Source organism: Triturus cristatus, chromosome 2_1, assembly GCF_964204655.1.
Source record: "Triturus cristatus chromosome 2_1, aTriCri1.1, whole genome shotgun sequence".
NCBI lineage: Eukaryota > Metazoa > Chordata > Amphibia > Caudata > Salamandridae > Triturus > Triturus cristatus.
The window spans coordinates 1,037,670,859-1,037,687,882 of NC_140581.1; the positions used below are offsets into that span (position 1 = coordinate 1,037,670,859).

General features: G+C 45.8%; 1 pseudogene; it reads right to left on the minus strand.

Annotated features, from left to right (window-relative positions):
• The window catches only part of LOC146866302 (protein KTI12 homolog), a 39,515-nt pseudogene extending 22,886 nt beyond the window's left edge, over nucleotides 1-16,629 (minus strand).
• Between the last annotated feature and the right edge of the window lie 395 nt (nucleotides 16,630-17,024).

Below are 17,024 nucleotides of genomic sequence, written 5' to 3' on the forward strand. Positions count from 1 at the left end.
TGGGTGCAAGTAAGTACTTGTTAAACTGATGATCTCTGATGGAGTTCTTGAGTGGTTCACCCCAGTGGGTGCAAGTAAGTACTTGTTGAACTGATGATCTCTAGACCCGATACATGTCCCGGGTTTTAAAATATCGCCCGAGACATGGCTCGGGTTTCGGGATAACTTCCCTCCTCAGTAGAGAAAATAGTTAGGGGTGGAAGAGAGGGCCGCCAAACAACCGTCAAGGGCCTCAGTGCCCGCACAGGCATGCAGGTGCGTCGTCCAGGAGCTCGTCAGCCCAAAGCTCGAAGGAGCCATCTTTATAAACAACCGCAATGGACCGCACTCCGCTAGCTCCTCCTCCGGGTCGCCCCAAGGGAAGCTGGTACATGAAGTTCTTGAGTGCTTCACCCCAGTGGGTGCAAGTAAGTACTTGTTAAACTGATGATCTCTGATGGAGTTCTTGAGTGGTTCACCCCAGTGGGTGCAAGTAAGTACTTGTTGAACTGATGATCTCTAGACCTGATACATGTCCCGGGTTTTAAAATATCGCCCGAGACATGGCTCGGGTTTCGGGATAACTTCCCTCCTCAGTAGAGAAAATAGTTAGGGGTGGAAGAGAGGGCCGCCAAACAACCGTCAAGGGCCTCAGTGCCCGCACAGGCATGCAGGTGCGTCGTCCAGGAGCTCGTCAGCCCAAAGCTCGAAGGAGCCATCTTTATAAACAACCGCAATGGACCGCACTCCGCTAGCTCCTCCTCCGGGTCGCCCCAAGGGAAGCTGGTACATGAAGTTCTTGAGTGCTTCACCCCAGTGGGTGCAAGTAAGTACTTGTTAAACTGATGATCTCTGATGGAGTTCTTGAGTGGTTCACCCCAGTGGGTGCAAGTAAGTACTTGTTGAACTGATGATCTCTAGACCCGATACATGTCCCGGGTTTTAAAATATCGCCCGAGACATGGCTCGGGTTTCGGCATAACTTCCCTCCTCAGTAGAGAAAATAGTTAGGGGTGGAAGAGAGGGCCGCCAAACAACCGTCAAGGGCCTCAGTGCCCGCACAGGCATGCAGGTGCGTCGTCCAGGAGCTCGTCAGCCCAAAGCTCGAAGGAGCCATCTTTATAAACAACCGCAATGGACCGCACTCCGCTAGCTCCTCCTCCGGGTCGCCCCAAGGGAAGCTGGTACATGAAGTTCTTGAGTGCTTCACCCCAGTGGGTGCAAGTAAGTACTTGTTAAACTGATGATCTCTGATGGAGTTTTTGAGTGGTTCACCCCAGTGGGTGCAAGTAAGTACTTGTTGAACTGATGATCTCTAGACCCGATACATGTCCCGGGTTTTAAAATATCGCCCGAGACATGGCTCGGGTTTCGGGATAACTTCCCTCCTCAGTAGAGAAAATAGTTAGGGGTGGAAGAGAGGGCCGCCAAACAACCGTCAAGGGCCTCAGTGCCCGCACAGGCATGCAGGTGCGTCGTCCAGGAGCTCGTCAGCCCAAAGCTCGAAGGAGCCATCTTTATAAACAACCGCAATTCACCGCACTCCGATAGCTCCTCCTCCGGGTCGCCCCAAGGGAAGCTGGTACATGAAGTTCTTGAGTGCTTCACCCCAGTGGGTGCAAGTAAGTACTTGTTAAACTGATGATCTCTGATGGAGTTCTTGAGTGGTTCACCCCAGTGGGTGCAAGTAAGTACTTGTTGAACTGATGATCTCTAGACCCGATACATGTCCCGGGTTTTAAAATATCGCCCGAGACATGGCTCGGGTTTCGGGATAACTTCCCTCCTCAGTAGAGAAAATAGTTAGGGGTGGAAGAGAGGGCTGCCAAACAACCGTCAAGGGCCTCAGTGCCCGCACAGGCATGCAGGTGCGTCGTTCAGGAGCTCGTCAGCCCAAAGCTCGAAGGAGCCATCTTTATAAACAACAGCAATGGACCGCACTCCGCTAGCTCCTCCTCCGGGTCGCCCCAAGGGAAGCTGGTACATGAAGTTCTTGAGTGCTTCACCCCAGTGGGTGCAAGTAAGTACTTGTTAAACTGATGATATCTGATGGAGTTCTTGAGTGGTTCACCCCAGTGGGTGCAAGTAAGTACTTGTTGAACTGATGATCTCTAGACCCGATACATGTCCCGGGTTTTAAAATATCGCCCGAGACATGGCTCGGGTTTCGGGATAACTTCCCTCCTCAGTAGAGAAAATAGTTAGGGGTGGAAGAGAGGGCCGCCAAACAACCGTCAAGGGCCTCAGTGCCCGCACAGGCATGCAGGTGCGTCGTCCAGGAGCTCGTCAGCCCAAAGCTCGAAGGAGCCATCTTTATAAACAACCGCAATGGACCGCACTCCGCTAGCTCCTCCTCCGGGTCGCCCCAAGGGAAGCTGGTACATGAAGTTCTTGAGTGGTTCACCCCAGTGGGTGCAAGTAAGTACTTGTTGAACTGATGATCTCTAGACCCGATACATGTCCCGGGTTTTAAAATATCGCCCGAGACATGGCTCGGGTTTCGGGATAACTTCCCTCCTCAGTAGAGAAAATAGTTAGGGGTGGAAGAGAGTGCCGCCAAACAACCATCAAGGGCCTCAGTGCCCGCACAGGCATGCAGGTGCGTCGTCCAGGAGCTCATCAGCCCAAAGCTCGAAGGAGCCATCTTTATAAACAACCGCAATGGACCGCACTCCGCTAGCTCCTCCTCCGGGTCGCCCCAAAGGAAGCTGGTACATGAAGTTCTTGAGTGCTTCACCCCAGTGGGTGCAAGTAAGTACTTGTTAAACTGATGATCTCTGATGGAGTTCTTGCGTGGTTCACCCCAGTGGGTGCAAGTAAGTACTTGTTGAACTGATGATCTCTAGACCCGATACATGTCCCGGGTTTTAAAATATCGCCCGAGACATGGCTCGGGTTTCGGGCATAATAATAAGTATGTCGATAGTTTTTGTCTGACCATGTTACTTTTATATGAGGCTACTTCTGCAATGAGCCTCCCGGCCAAACTTGGCGCCCCCTGTTGTTGGCTTGAAAGGCTTTGTATGCCCTGAAAACCTGGTTTACCTGCCGCACCAGATGTAGCTCCGCACCAGGGAGAGACCTTCCACATTTTAGAAGACAACCATCACCGAGAAAATAATTTCTATGACGTCAGTAACAAGTGGCAGAGGATTGATTCTAGGACAATGGTGAGACAATACATGGGGACAATTTACTGACATTTTATTGAACCTGCTCCCAATAATCCGCTTACTGATGCGGAACTGACCGATGTTCAATTTGCGCACCCCTAGAACTCAAAACTGCCTGCAAGTGTGTGTCGAGACCCGCCACCGCAAAGACATGGGCAGGTACTGTGCCCCCTCCGGTTGCACCAGTCAGGGAGCAGGGGCACGCACGCGGCCCCCTCGGCGGACAGGGAGGCCCAATGGCCTGAAACAGCAGCATGTAGACAGACCCCTGGGCAGGTGCGCCTCCTGCCAGCCATCGCCACGGACATAGGCAGGCACTCTGCCCCTTGCGGTCACAAAGACCCACAAATAGCCTGCAGCCGCGGCCCATTAAGAAAGAAAGGGAGTAAGTGCAAGAGCCACTTGCTATGGAACATGTACCTGCAAACCAGGAAATTACCGTTTTTCGCGCCGCTCACATTTTAAAAGCGGTGGCGCGAACGTTCTCCCAGGACGTGTGCGTGCTTCATTCAGGAAACTGCGCACCCGGGGTCACTAAGGTTCGTGCGCGCACCTTATAGGGAACACTGGTTGTAACTATTGAAACCCCCCAGTCTTTTTCTTCTGCAACTACTCCTGCAAAACATGTCACAATGATTCTGCATACCTTCTAACAGTCTTACTTAAAATGGGACAACATGCCTGTAATTTACTGTTAGACTCTCTGATGCCCCTTGGGTTCATGGAGGTTGCAGGGACAGGGTGAGGTGGTCGTTTGTGATGGCTGCTTTAAGAGGTAATACGTGGGGGTAATACATGATTGCTGAATGGTGGGTATAGTCAGGGCCACTGGAATTTTGTGATTTTGCCACCACAGCGTTTTCCATATAAATATAAATTTGCCACATTTGCCACACAATCCATCATCTGCTTCCCAATCTGCAAATTTTAACAATAAAAATATTTTTAGCTTAAACAGATCAAAAAATGCAGTGAATTATGTTGCAGCGAAAGAGCAAGTCCCTTTCCAAAGTGTTGACTGGACAAAATTCTGTTGCTTATTGCTGTTTTGTGCGTTAATTGGGTACTAATGAGGTGAAACCTTGTCTCAGACAGTGTTAGCATGTAAAAGTGAGAAAATAATGAAGTAATACTGTCATAAAATATGCCACATTACGCTGCATAATTTTTGTTTTGTTGCCACATAATTTAGTCAACCTGCTCCATAATTTGATCCTCTCCTGCCCCATAATTCCAATGGCCCTGATCAGTGATGACTGTTCTGAGGGTTAAAGTACCAGCATATTGTTGTCAGAGTACCCTATGTCATGAATATTCTTTAGAAAGAGTTCAAAACTCAACTGTAATAAGTTATTACAGTCAAGTTCTGACTTAACAATGCCTGCTGCCAGAGCCAGCAGCTGAGGTGAAAGGCAGGCCAGATCACAGAGCATAATTAAAGCAGGTGTTTAAGGCAAAGAAAATGTTCCTTTGCTTTTCTTTCTTCTGCTCTATTTTTCTAGCTTACAATAATAAGCAAAAAGAACTTGTTTAATGTTTGCCCTCCTTGGATAATTATGGAAAATTTAGAATCTTTCTGCATGTTTCTACACGTTCTGAGCTACTACAGCTTAACAAAAAAAGACTTGGATTGAACTGTTTCTAATATCTTTATGCAACAAATATCTAACAGGTTTTTGATGTGTTTAGTTATGCACTAGAAATTATATTTGTATTCTTCGTGTTTGCAAACATGGTCTCTCTCATATGAAAGAGCTACACATCAAGGTTGTAAGTGGTTTGTGGAAAAGGTGATGGTGTGACCATGTATTATATGTGATAAAGGACCCCTTGCCATACAATAGAAGGATATTGAAAGTCACCTCAAATTTCTATAACCTTATGAAGGAACTCGACCTTCAGCTTCCGGCCTCATTCCTCTAAATGGTTATGGAACTCCTCTCTGACTTGCAACATCCTTACAATGTACAGTGGGGGTAGTTTATTCCTTATATAAACTCAGCAGTATGTTATCCTGACGCAGCTAAGTTTGAAAGTAAGTAAAAAAGGGACTGTGAGCGAAATCATCCTGATCTTATTTACATTGTGATTTCAGAAAGTCTTTACAGGCAGTAGGATTGCTCAGTGAACTGAACGTTCACCTTTTACAAATGCAGTGTTCGGTAAATAAAAATTTCTGAAATCCGAGTTTGGAAGACTCAGACTTCCATCCTTACGAGAGAGGTCGAGTAAATACCATGAATTGGTAATAATAATGTCTGTTGCAGCGCTTAGAAAAGGCAGACGTGCAGTATTTAGCACTATGGTTGCAATCTATCAGAATGCTTACAAAGACAACTATGGAAGCATTTTTTGCAACATTAAATTTGGGCTGAGAATCAATCTGGCAATTTCGTCAATGAGAGTCAATGCATGATACTACCGGATGTGTTGATTACCACCGGAAGGGGTAATCAAAACAAAGAGTCTGTAAGGGGGAGCAGCAGGGAAAAGACGATGCTGACTATTTGTAACGAGAAAAAAAAGGAGAGTACTTTCCTTTCTAGACACTGGGAATATGTGGCCCACGCATCTTACTGCAAACAACTGGTGGTGCCCTGAGGGAAAGAGAGAGAATAACATGCACATGGGTACCTTTGCTTGAAATGCCTAAATCTGACTTACCATGCGTGTGTATATATCTCATACAAAGTCAATATTAAACACTGCAGTAAAAGGTTTTTGGATAAATGAATGTGTGTGGCAAGGTGCGGTGTCCTTTTTGTGCTCTGCCTACCAGCACATTTAACAGCTGTGGTGGTGGGGCTGAAAAGAGTTCTGGGAAAAATAGAGCTGGGGCATGTGCTCCATTTGGCCCTTCTCTAGAGACGTCACTGCATCGTAGAGTTTGCACACGCTCGGACTCGGCGTTTTGTAGTTTATATTTCGTAGGTAAAAAAAACCTTGCTTTGCTGCTCCTGTCACTCGACATTCACTCAGGAATCTGCATAAATCTGCATGTTAACTAAAGGAAAATCCTTCCTGCCCTGACAGCCCATTTAAATTTCCAGTGGGTGAAATGAAGATGGCCAGGTGTTGTGTCATAAATAGGACAAACCTTCTGCAGGAGTTTTGGAGTGGAAGGTGAAGAAATTGAGTTTTCTTTTAAATGCATACATATTTTCCTGTTACCTGAAAACTGTTTTCACGGGTTCTGCTCCAGGGACTGTGTCCTTGAGATCAGATAGCTTTCCCCTCCTTAGGTCCCTCCATTGCAGGGCTATATGCAGGGTCATTGGAACAATGTGATATTGTGGCTGCAGGTTTTATTCCGCATAATTATCAATTCAAAGGATTTGCCACTTAATCCATCATCTGCTACATAATCTGCAGATTTTTACCCAAAAAATTGTTTATAGCTCAGTTGAATCAATTGTTACTAAAAATGTAGCAGCACGTGTTGCTGGGCAGTGAAAGTTCCTTCCCAAAGGTTGACTGGTCACTGTTCTGTTGCTTATACCTGCATTTGAGTTTTGTTTTGGTACTAATGAGGTGAAACCTCTGCCCAGTGTTAACCTGTGTAAACATGGTAAAATAAAGAAGTGATAGTATCACAAAACGTGCCACATTATGCAGCATGTTTTGAAGCAGAGGCCGGCATGGCTCGCAATTGGGGGGGACGGGCGCAGGGTTCGTGGGGGGGTCGCAAGTGGTGTCACGCAGGGGCCGAAATAGTAAATAAAAAAAAATTAAAACGTACCTCGATCCCAGGTACTGCGTCTTCTCTGCTCCTGCTCTCCTGCCTCCTACAGGAAGCAGGCAGCCAGGCTCCCTCCCCTCTCCCAATCACAGCGCTGCAGTGCAGCATTGTGATTGGTTTGAGCGCCGTGACACAGCACTCAGCCGGGGCTGTAGGGGTGGGCGTGTTCTCTATGAGAGGGCCGACCAAACAGTCATTGCTCCCCTGCCCTGCCCTGCTCGGAGAGCAGAGCAGCCTTCCCACCCGCCCGCCGCAAAGCAGCAAGACACGTCAGGAAGCATAAAATGATAATAACTTAAAAGTTAGTATCATTTTATGTTTTCTTCTTTGCACTGCATAGAAGCAGTGGGGCGACAAGCCGCCCCATTGTTTTGTCTTTTCTTGCAGCGTAATTTAGTCAGCACTGCCACATAATTGAGTCCTCCCCTGCTGTATAATTCCACTGGCCCTGGCTAAATGGGATACATGAGAAACCCACAGTAAACTGAGAATCAGTGGGCTGATTTTAGGCTTGATGGATAAAGGGTTTATCATCTATCCAGCCTGGCCAACAGCCCCGAGGGAACACACACAGTTTGCTTATAGACATGGACATATAATTTTCTCCCCCAAAACAAATCCTCCTGCTGATAGTAGGAGTCACTCCCTGCGCTATGCGACTGGATTGAGCACATTTCCAGGGCTGGTTTTAGATCCCAGTCCACCACTGCTCACTTTTTGAATGTTCTTTCAGGAGCCCATTTTGCCACAGGCATGTGGTTCTATTCACCTACATGTGACCAGCTGTCACTCATGTAGGGCTGTCGTTATGGAATGGAATAACTCTGAGTATGCAATATCCTCCACTCCGGGTGCCAACAACATACTAAGAATTATGATTTGTTACCATGTCATTATTATATGTCTGTAATTGGTTTAATGTTGTTTAATACTTCATTATTCCAGGGGCGGCTGGTGACATTTGAAAGTGGAGAGGTGTAAAATGATTGGCATACTGCACCATTGCGAGCAAGCGTAGGCTGCGAGCCCGAACCACCCCAAGGAGAGAAAATTTTGAAAAAAGAGAAGAAAAATGGTGCATTTTCAAGCAAATTTGAGACAGCAGGAAGGTTAATAAAGCAATTGTGAAAGTGCAGTTATTACATTAAAAAAGAGATAACATAAGTAGGTGCTTATTCAGTATCACCACAGAGCTTCATAACAGACTTCGAGATACAATGCATTTCTGAGTACCTCACTCACAGATGTTTTTTATTTAACAAACAACTTAACTGGCCGCAAAGTAGCAGCATTCAACATTGTTTACTATTTGTAAATGAAACCAACACGTCTCTCTTTAAGAGCAGCAAACTTAACAATAACTTTAATGTTAAAGTCCGGGATTTTTTGAAGTAGCTTGCTCTCTACAGAGAGCATTGCCAACGCATTGAGTCTTTCCTCAAATATGGTGTTCCTGAGGAATGTCTTAATCCTCTTTAAGGCTGAAAAACATCGTTCAGACTCGGATGTTGTCATAGGAGTGGTAATGACAATTTTGAGTAAAGTCGCTGTCTCTGTAAGTGACTTTTCTATATGAAGTGTATGTATTAAAGCCAGCAAAATCAAGGCACTTGTGGCGTTCCGGTACACAGGCATTGTGTACAGTACAGTCAACTCAGTTCTCAGCTGCTCTTTTTTGAGCATAGGATAAGCTTCCACAGCCTCATTCAGAGCACGCTTCGGGAAGGATTCATCATATTTTGCAAACTCTTCAGTTTGCAATAATGTGGCACTCACCAAATGTTTAGTGAAAGAAAAACGTACTTGTGCCTGCACAATTACAATGTCACATATCTCCTTTGCAATTCGGACCAGAGTGGTGATGTTTTTCCTGCGGTTTGAAAAAGTAGAATGCTCTGGCAGTTTGCTGTCTAAATTTTCAACCCCATCTCTCACTTTGCTTATGCTTTGTACAAACATAGTGGTACATACTTGTACTTTGACAGTATCTATCTCTTGTGCTTGTAACTGATGGTATAACAGGTCGACAGCAACCATTATATCAGGAAATAAAAACAGTAAGAACTGAAACTCTCTGTCTTGTAGTGTTCTAGCAAAGCAAGAGGCTTCAGTCTGACCTTTGTAATCAAACTCATTATTGGCTTCTATGGCGGCAAAACATTTCTCAAGGTCCTTCCTATGTTCATAGATTAGGTTGACTGTACGGATGTTAAAGTTCCAACGAGTTGAGGATCCCCTTGGAACGCTTTTGTCTACAATCTCATGAAGTGCTTCCGTTCTTTTGGGGGAACGTGAGAAGAATGCTGCCATGCCTCCTAGATCCTGAAAGAAAATTTGTGTCTCGGTGACCTTTGATACTGCCTGTTGCATACTAAGATTAAGTTGGTGGGCGTAACAGTGCACATAATGAGCATTAGGGTACACATCTTGAATTCTTTTCTGTGCTCCACTAAGGCTTCCACTCATTACGGACGCACCATCATAGCTTTGTGCGATACGTTTTTATTTTTGGCAAAGCTCTGGAAAAATTAAGTTCAGTTGACACAGTATAGCTGCAGTAATGGTTTCTACACTAGAGTCTCTTAAATGTGTGAAAACATAGAACCTCTCCACAACTTTTCTGTCATTGCCAATGTACCAAAACACTAATACGGACTGTGTTTTAGTGGCCACATCAGTGGTGTCATCAGCCTGAATAGCCACAAAGTCCGTGTTTTGCAACTCTTGCACAATATGGCTTCTCATAATTAAGAGCATACACTCAAGGAGTTCATTTTGTATCGTTTTAGAGGTGCCCTTAAAGACTGTAGCACTTGCTAAATGTGTTTCTAATTCCTTGTCTGTGCTTGCTATTAAATCCACTAGGCCTCTGAAGATCCCAGGTTTTGAGGAACTTTTGATTCATCATGGCCTCGCAATGCCAGTTCGAAAGCACCACAGAAACGAATGCACTCAATTATTTTGGATAGAATCTGTCTGTTCCTATCAACGGCTTCATTGTGTTTCTGTATTGTTTTGCGGTATGCATCGTTTATCTGCTGCTCAATTGGTGCGTCTTCCCCAACATTCCCAGTCTCCTCAGGTTTTCCATATGCTTTCTTGTGTATACATGCTTCGTAATTTTTCCCGACAAATGCTTCAAATCTGTTATTCCTTGAAAACTCACCACCAAACAGCAAGCAGGGGAAGCACAGCAGAGAATTTCTTACAGGGCACCCTGTAAGCCAATCAGCTTTTGTGTACCAGGCATTTGAGAATGTACGTTTGGACATTTTTCCTCTTTCCTGGGAAGTTTTCTGTAGGTTTATGTCAGGCTGATGAGGTCCTAATTGCTTTAAATGTAGTTTCTCTTCAAGTGGCCGTACCAGGAATGACCTTGTAATCAGCTCTTGGACTGTATTCATGATGCCGATGCTGGCCTTACCAATATATATTAAAGAAACCTGTCAATAATCAAAGTACAACGTATAAGGTGCGGTGCAATAATATCAAATTTCAGTATAAATACATATATCTTGTGCAGTACCGCAATAAATCTCCAACAGCTCCCCTTTGCACAACATGACTGCTAAAAATACAGCCTTACTGCCTGCTGCTCTCTGTGCCATAGTGGATACTGGAGGCACTGAAACATAAACTGCTTGAAAGCCTTGATAGTGACCACACACATAGCCCTAACTCCCATGTAAAAAAATATAGCATCAGTTTTCTTACCTTTAACACTGGTGTTTGCTGGGTCATAGCCGGGGTGAAAGAGCAGCAAAGGAGGCTGGGGCCTCTTGCTCTTCGCCAGAAAATTACCCCAACATCTGGTAATGTTTCAGGTTGTCAGGCTTTACCAGGTGCTGAAAATAAAAAGATAACAATTTATTTTTGAAACACTAGGGTAATCAAACAAAGACTGGGGGAAAAAAAATATAACGCTCCAATTTTTTCCTTGCAGTTTGCATGCGGCTCTTAGAGGACAGTAAATAGCTCACTGTTGTATGTTAGAATTTTAACTTACAAACTGCAAGTAACAAAAGGATCTCTCTGACAAAAGCAGTGACTCACTGACCTATTTACATCATGTGCATTTTGTGATCTGCATCAGGTACATGTTCTTTGCAGCAGGCCCATTAACCTTCTGCGCTACCTTTCCATAAGTCAAAACTTCCACTAGACAAAACTCTGAACTCTCTCTCTAGGAAGAACATTAACCATCAGCATTATCATAACATTTTTATTGTCTCTCGTTAGGAGGCCGCTTGCTAAAGCGCTTTGCTTCCCTCAGCCCCACACTGTTCAACGCCACATGGCATCTCTCCCTAACATCACCCAGATCCAAAGAAGCAACATCATCTCCTATGCCAATGAAACTTAGCTCATACTTTCCCTCTCTGACAAAACATCCAGCATCCGGACCACCCTCACTGTCTGCATGTCTGAAGTCACCATCTAGATGAAGGCCAACTGTCTGAAACTCAACACAGACAAAACTTAAGTGATACTCTCCAGCAAGGGCACCACAATATGGAACTCGACGTGGTGGTCAGCAGATCTAGGACCCACACCTTGCCCAACCAGCCAAGAACCTAGTAAAAGTGCTGGACAACCAAATTGGAATAACCTGCCAAGTCAACTCAGTCACATCCTTCTGTTTCTACACCCTTAAGATCCTCAGTAAAATCTTTAAGAGGTCCTGATCAACACATGCAGAACTTCACCCAGGCCCACATCTCCAACAGGTTGGACTACGGCAATGCACTCTTTTTCAGCACCACCGGCAACTGACTAGAAGACTCCAGACCATATAAAACGTGGCAGCCAGACTCACACTCATCCTCCTTCCTCCTCCTCCCACACACAAATATTCCCTCACAACTCAGAGACCTCCATTGGCTCACTGTTCATAAACACACACTCAAACTCCTCACACACACAAGGCCTTGGACAGCCTAGGGGCATCTCCTACCTTAGGAGCTACATCAATTTCCACACATATACCAGAAATGTCTGCTCGGCCAGCCTCCTACTTGCACATGGAAAGCCAGAGGTGGAGGAGGTCGCACTTTCTCCTAAGTCTCTCCAAAAGTCTGTAAAAAAACATCAACCTAAAAGGGAACGAGGGTGCGGAAAGGAACGTGTGAGAGTAACGGAGCTAACCTAATGCCCATTGCTTATATAATTACAAAACAAAAGCAGAATGGCTTAAAAAGACCACGTTTGTGAATACAGACCCGCAGTATGCATTTTGTTTTCCAATGCACCCAACAAGCAGGTATTTCAGTACCTTGAGGAATAGTGTGCTTTCCCATCCAGGCACAACATGGTTGTTCAAAGAGCGAGGAGGCAACAAAAGTAGGGCTTCACTGGCAAACACTGTAATGTGGCGCTAATGTGTTTAGGTGTGAATAAATCAATCTGGCCACCTTGCTTTAGTTAGTTAGTTATTTTTCATATTTTGAATGTTTTATTTCTCTCTACCCTGAGGCTGCACTTTGAAATGTAAAAATGTCAGAAAAAGACTACGTTTCCTGCAAGTGTTTTTCTTTTTTGGATCCATTTCACAAGGGAGCAAATAAACGAAAGGTGGAAAGAGAAGGTAAAACCTGTTTAAATAGTCAGTGGGTGAAATAAAATATGATGCCCGCACAACACCCATCATTCAGCTCTGCCAAAAGCTTAACCGTCTAATCAGTGGAGGCACCTTCAGCAGACAGCTAGATCTCTGCCAGGCAGACTGAGATCTTTACTTATGGCAGGCGGTCTTCCACCACGTGATGGAGATGGAGGCCTCAACTAACTGAGAGTGCTAGCAGACTGCCCACCAGACACGTGCTCAACCGATTAAACTAGGCCAGCCCCAAGAGTGTCAGCTAAAACAATGGAATGGAATGCATCCAGAGTTACTGCCACTGATTTAAATCGACTCAAGCACTTCACTCATCACATTTGTGCTAAGCGAGCCACACCAAATGGTGTGGGTGTCCCAAGACGAGTCCCAGAGTCGCCGTGCCATACAAACATGAGATGGGCAAAGATGGGAAAAAATGGAATGCTGTGGTGGGTGTTCACCTCTACTGTCTCAATGCTTAAATTGTACTTTATGTTATGAATATGCGTGTAAGATTCAAAACGTCAGATTTTGAGACAGATGCAAATGGAAATCTTCTGACTTGGGCAGAACGTGTTTATTGCACAGCAGAATCGATCACTGGAATGTCATCAAGGAAAGAGATATTATGATGGAGGAAGTTGTGGATTCTTCATCAGATTAAAATATTTAAATAATAAGTAACACAGTGTATAATTTCCATATGAAGTTATTTATTGGTGTTAAAAAACCTAAACATAAGATTTTCTTCCCAGTAATTTTGTTATGGGTAAATGCAGTATGTTTCCATAGAAATTCAAAAATTACAGGCCACGAAATTTTGTCTTTTCTATGTTTTCTCAAGTTTACAACAATTAAAAATCTCTTTTTCAGAAGTATAATAATTTTTACCGCTAACCTAATAGGCAATTTTGTTAGCGAAGGGACTTTTGTACTGCAGATCTATCTATACATCTTGATCTTTCCCAGGTCAGCCCTATTTCCAATATCTCCCCGGCATGTCTATCTCTTTATTTAACCATCCACTAAACACCTTGATTTGTGTCTTAGTACTTGGAAGCTATGCACTGACGGACCTTGGCTAAAATAATTTACCAAAAGCCCACTTCAGCTATGCATCTCCATCTGCCCTCACATCTGCTTTCACTTTATATTAGCTCAATTTCTTCTCTTCTCCTCCAGCTTCTCATTTCTCACTATCACCAACACCAAAACAACCAAGTCCCAAAATCGAGTTTTAGTATAAACAAAAGGCTTGCCTAATTCAGGTCAGAAGCTTCATAAATCTATTTTAGAGGCAAAGGTCCACTTACTTCTTGGGAAAATTATAAGCCACCAACAACTTTGTTAAATTATTCAAATATGTTAAATTATTGTCCAGATTTGCACCTGACTACAAACCATTTTTCCTAAATCTTCCTCAAAAATATTCAAAAAGTCTTTGAAGGCCGTATTACCAGTATTTGGTTTGGTAGAAGTGTCAAGTCAAGAAATACATAACGCCCTTAGTTGTAATTTCCAAATCTAGAATGACAAAATCAACAACTTCCTGGATTTTCTCATTGCAAATTCAGTTTGCTACAACGGACAACCAGGATAGTTGGAGGAATTGTTACTGATGAAAGGGTGGGTACAAGGGTGTTTCGAAGGGAGTGTTCGTTGGGAACCTTGGGCAAACTGACAAAGTTGTAACTTTATGGGTATTCAAAAACATCCCTAATGACTATGTATACCCTTTTGCACATTTAATATAAAGTGAAGGAAGTAAAACGTAAGAAAACACATTTGCATATTTACATGCATTGCTAAATCTGCTGGAATACCTTTAAGAAAGTAGCAGAGCACCTGGAAATCAGCCGTTTTCATTGATTATCAATTCATTCTCCCTTGGGTTTTGTGAAGCCTGAAACACGCAGATCGAATAGCGAATTGTAATATTGTGAGCATTCTAGTGGTTGGTGGGGCGGAGCTTTGGGGTGAGGGGAAGAGGAGGAGCGACGGGAGAAGCGGGCAGTTAGAATAGGGACAGCCATGTAAGAGGTTAGGGACAATAAAGCTCCGTAGTTACCGACCACGGTGTCTGTCGTCATTGGGAGCCCCCAAGACACGACAGCTGGCGACGAGGATGGGATGAGCAGCATGCTCCCCTGAACCCTGAAAGGAACCGTGGTCTGTCCCCTGGGCGAGGCGCGAAAGAAGAAAAAAAAAAAAAAAAGGAAGTTTGGAATTAGCGCCGCCCGCGCTGACACCGGAGCCTGTACCGGATTAAATGTCCCAGGAGTGCAGGGTGAAAAGCGATACCCTGGCACCTGCCCTGACCACTGCTGTGGGGACTAGGGTGCAGCGTCGATCCCAGGCGAAGAGCAACTCGCCGAGTGGAGGCCAAGCCCAGCGTGAAGCCAATGTCACGTGCATGCCAAAAGATGTGGCAGTGACAGCGGGCGCTTACCCTGTAGTGAAGGAAGTTCCCAGGAGCCAAGCCGGTGAGTGAGACGCCGATGTAGCGTGATCCACGTGGGGAAGAACCTGAGGGAGTGCTGAGCCTCGTGTCAAGCCCCGTGTGTGGTGCCGGTCCGGCGGCCATCTTTAAACCAGGCGGCTGCTTCAGGACACCCTTTGTGAAATAAGCAAGCGGCCATTTTGAAGTCAGGCACCAAACAAGCACTGGCGAAGGCAAGAAACAAACCCGAGCAAAGGCAAGAAGAAAGCAAACAAGCACAAGCAAAGTCAAGAGGAAAATTAAATAAGCACAAGCAAAGGCAAGAGAAAACGTAAACAAACCCAAGCAAAGGCAAGAGAAAAAAAAAACAACCAAGCACGAGCAAAGGCAAGAGAAGATTAAATAAGCACAAGCAAAGGCAAGAACAGAATTAAACAAGCACAAGCAAAGACAAATTGCAAAAGAAAAAAAAAAAGCGATCAAGCCCGAGCAAAGACCGGGGAGCAAATAAGTGTGAGTTAAACAATCGCAAGAGGAGTGAGATGTCACGCCATGGCTCGCCCGCACGTCAAGAAGTGAAACCCGGTGTGATGGGGCTGTCGCACTTGCGCCCTCCAGAGCCTCTGGCGCTCGTGGTCGGGAGTAGCATGGGGCCTCGATGGGAGGAGTGGATCGAGGACTTCGAAGACTACGTCAAAGGCTCCAAGGTGCTTGGTGATGAAGACCAACTCATAGCGCTCCGCAACCTTGTGGGAAAAGACATTAGCAAAATGATTAAGGAAATTCCAGCCGCGGATGCAGGGACGTACGCCAAGGTACGTGAGGCGTTGGATAAGAAATTTCTACACAAGAAGAATGTGGACTACGAGAGGCATGTGTTCCAGCGGGCGCATCAGGGAAAAGATGAGATGATGGATACATACATAACTCGACTACGCCGGCTGGCACGCCACTGCAACTTTGACGCGTTCTCAACGGACGACGCCATCCGGCTGCGCGTTATCGATGGGTGCCAGTCCGAGACGCTCAGGAGAAAACTATTGAAGAAAAGTCACACCCTCGACGAAATAGAAGAAATGACGAGGGTGCACGATCAGGCTGAGGAGCACGCCAGGACCATGGAAGCAGGACGTACGGAACGCAGGGAACAAGTATGCCATGTGCGGACCGTTCGCTCCCGCCGAGGGTCCAGGGAACGAGGGCGGCACTCCCGGCTGTCGTCGCGCCGCCGTTATTCTGGACATCGCCAACCGGAAGCAAGGCGGAGAAGCAAGCGTCAGGATCATGTAAGAAAAACGCCAGCACGGAAATGCTACAGATGCGGGTATGATTTCCCGCACACCGGAGCCTGCCCAGCCATGGGTCAGCAGTGCCGCAAGTGTGGGCGGAGCAACCACTTTGAAGCCATGTGCAGCGAGTATCGTCGGGAGAAGGACAAGAACGCGCACAGGACGTCGCGCGGCGACACCCGCCAACACCACGCGCGAGCGGTGCACAACCGCCCAAAGTCGTCGTCCAGATCCTTTCACTCCAGCCGGGAGTCGCAGACATCCCGATGGTCGAGGAGATCACCATCCAGAGACTCCAGGTTAACATCGGATGAACAAGAGTCGCAGACATCCCGATGGTCGAGGAGATCACCATCCAGAGACTCCAGGTCAACATCGGATGAACAAGAATATTCAGTTGAATATGCGAACATGGTTGCTGACCCAAACCAACTTAAGAAATATTCCCGACTGGACATCAGCGTCGGTGGACATGCCACCAAATTCGTGATGGACAGTGGAGCGTCACTAAATTACATTCCGGTGACGGAGTACAAAAAAATGAACCCTCCCCCGCGCCTAAGTCCTGCATTTGTTCGGGTCTACACCTGGATGTCCAGGAAGCCACTTCCCTGTCTCGGGAAGTTTTCAACTACGCTGAGACACAACACAATGTCAATTCCCGCTGTGATCCACGTCATAGAAGGGCCGGAGGCTGACTGTCTTCTTAGTCTGCCGACGGCCGAGCGGCTGCGTCTGGTGGAAGTCCTCTATCGCGTCAGCAATGACATTGACATCGTGCACAAGCCAGGTAATTCAGTCAACCTGG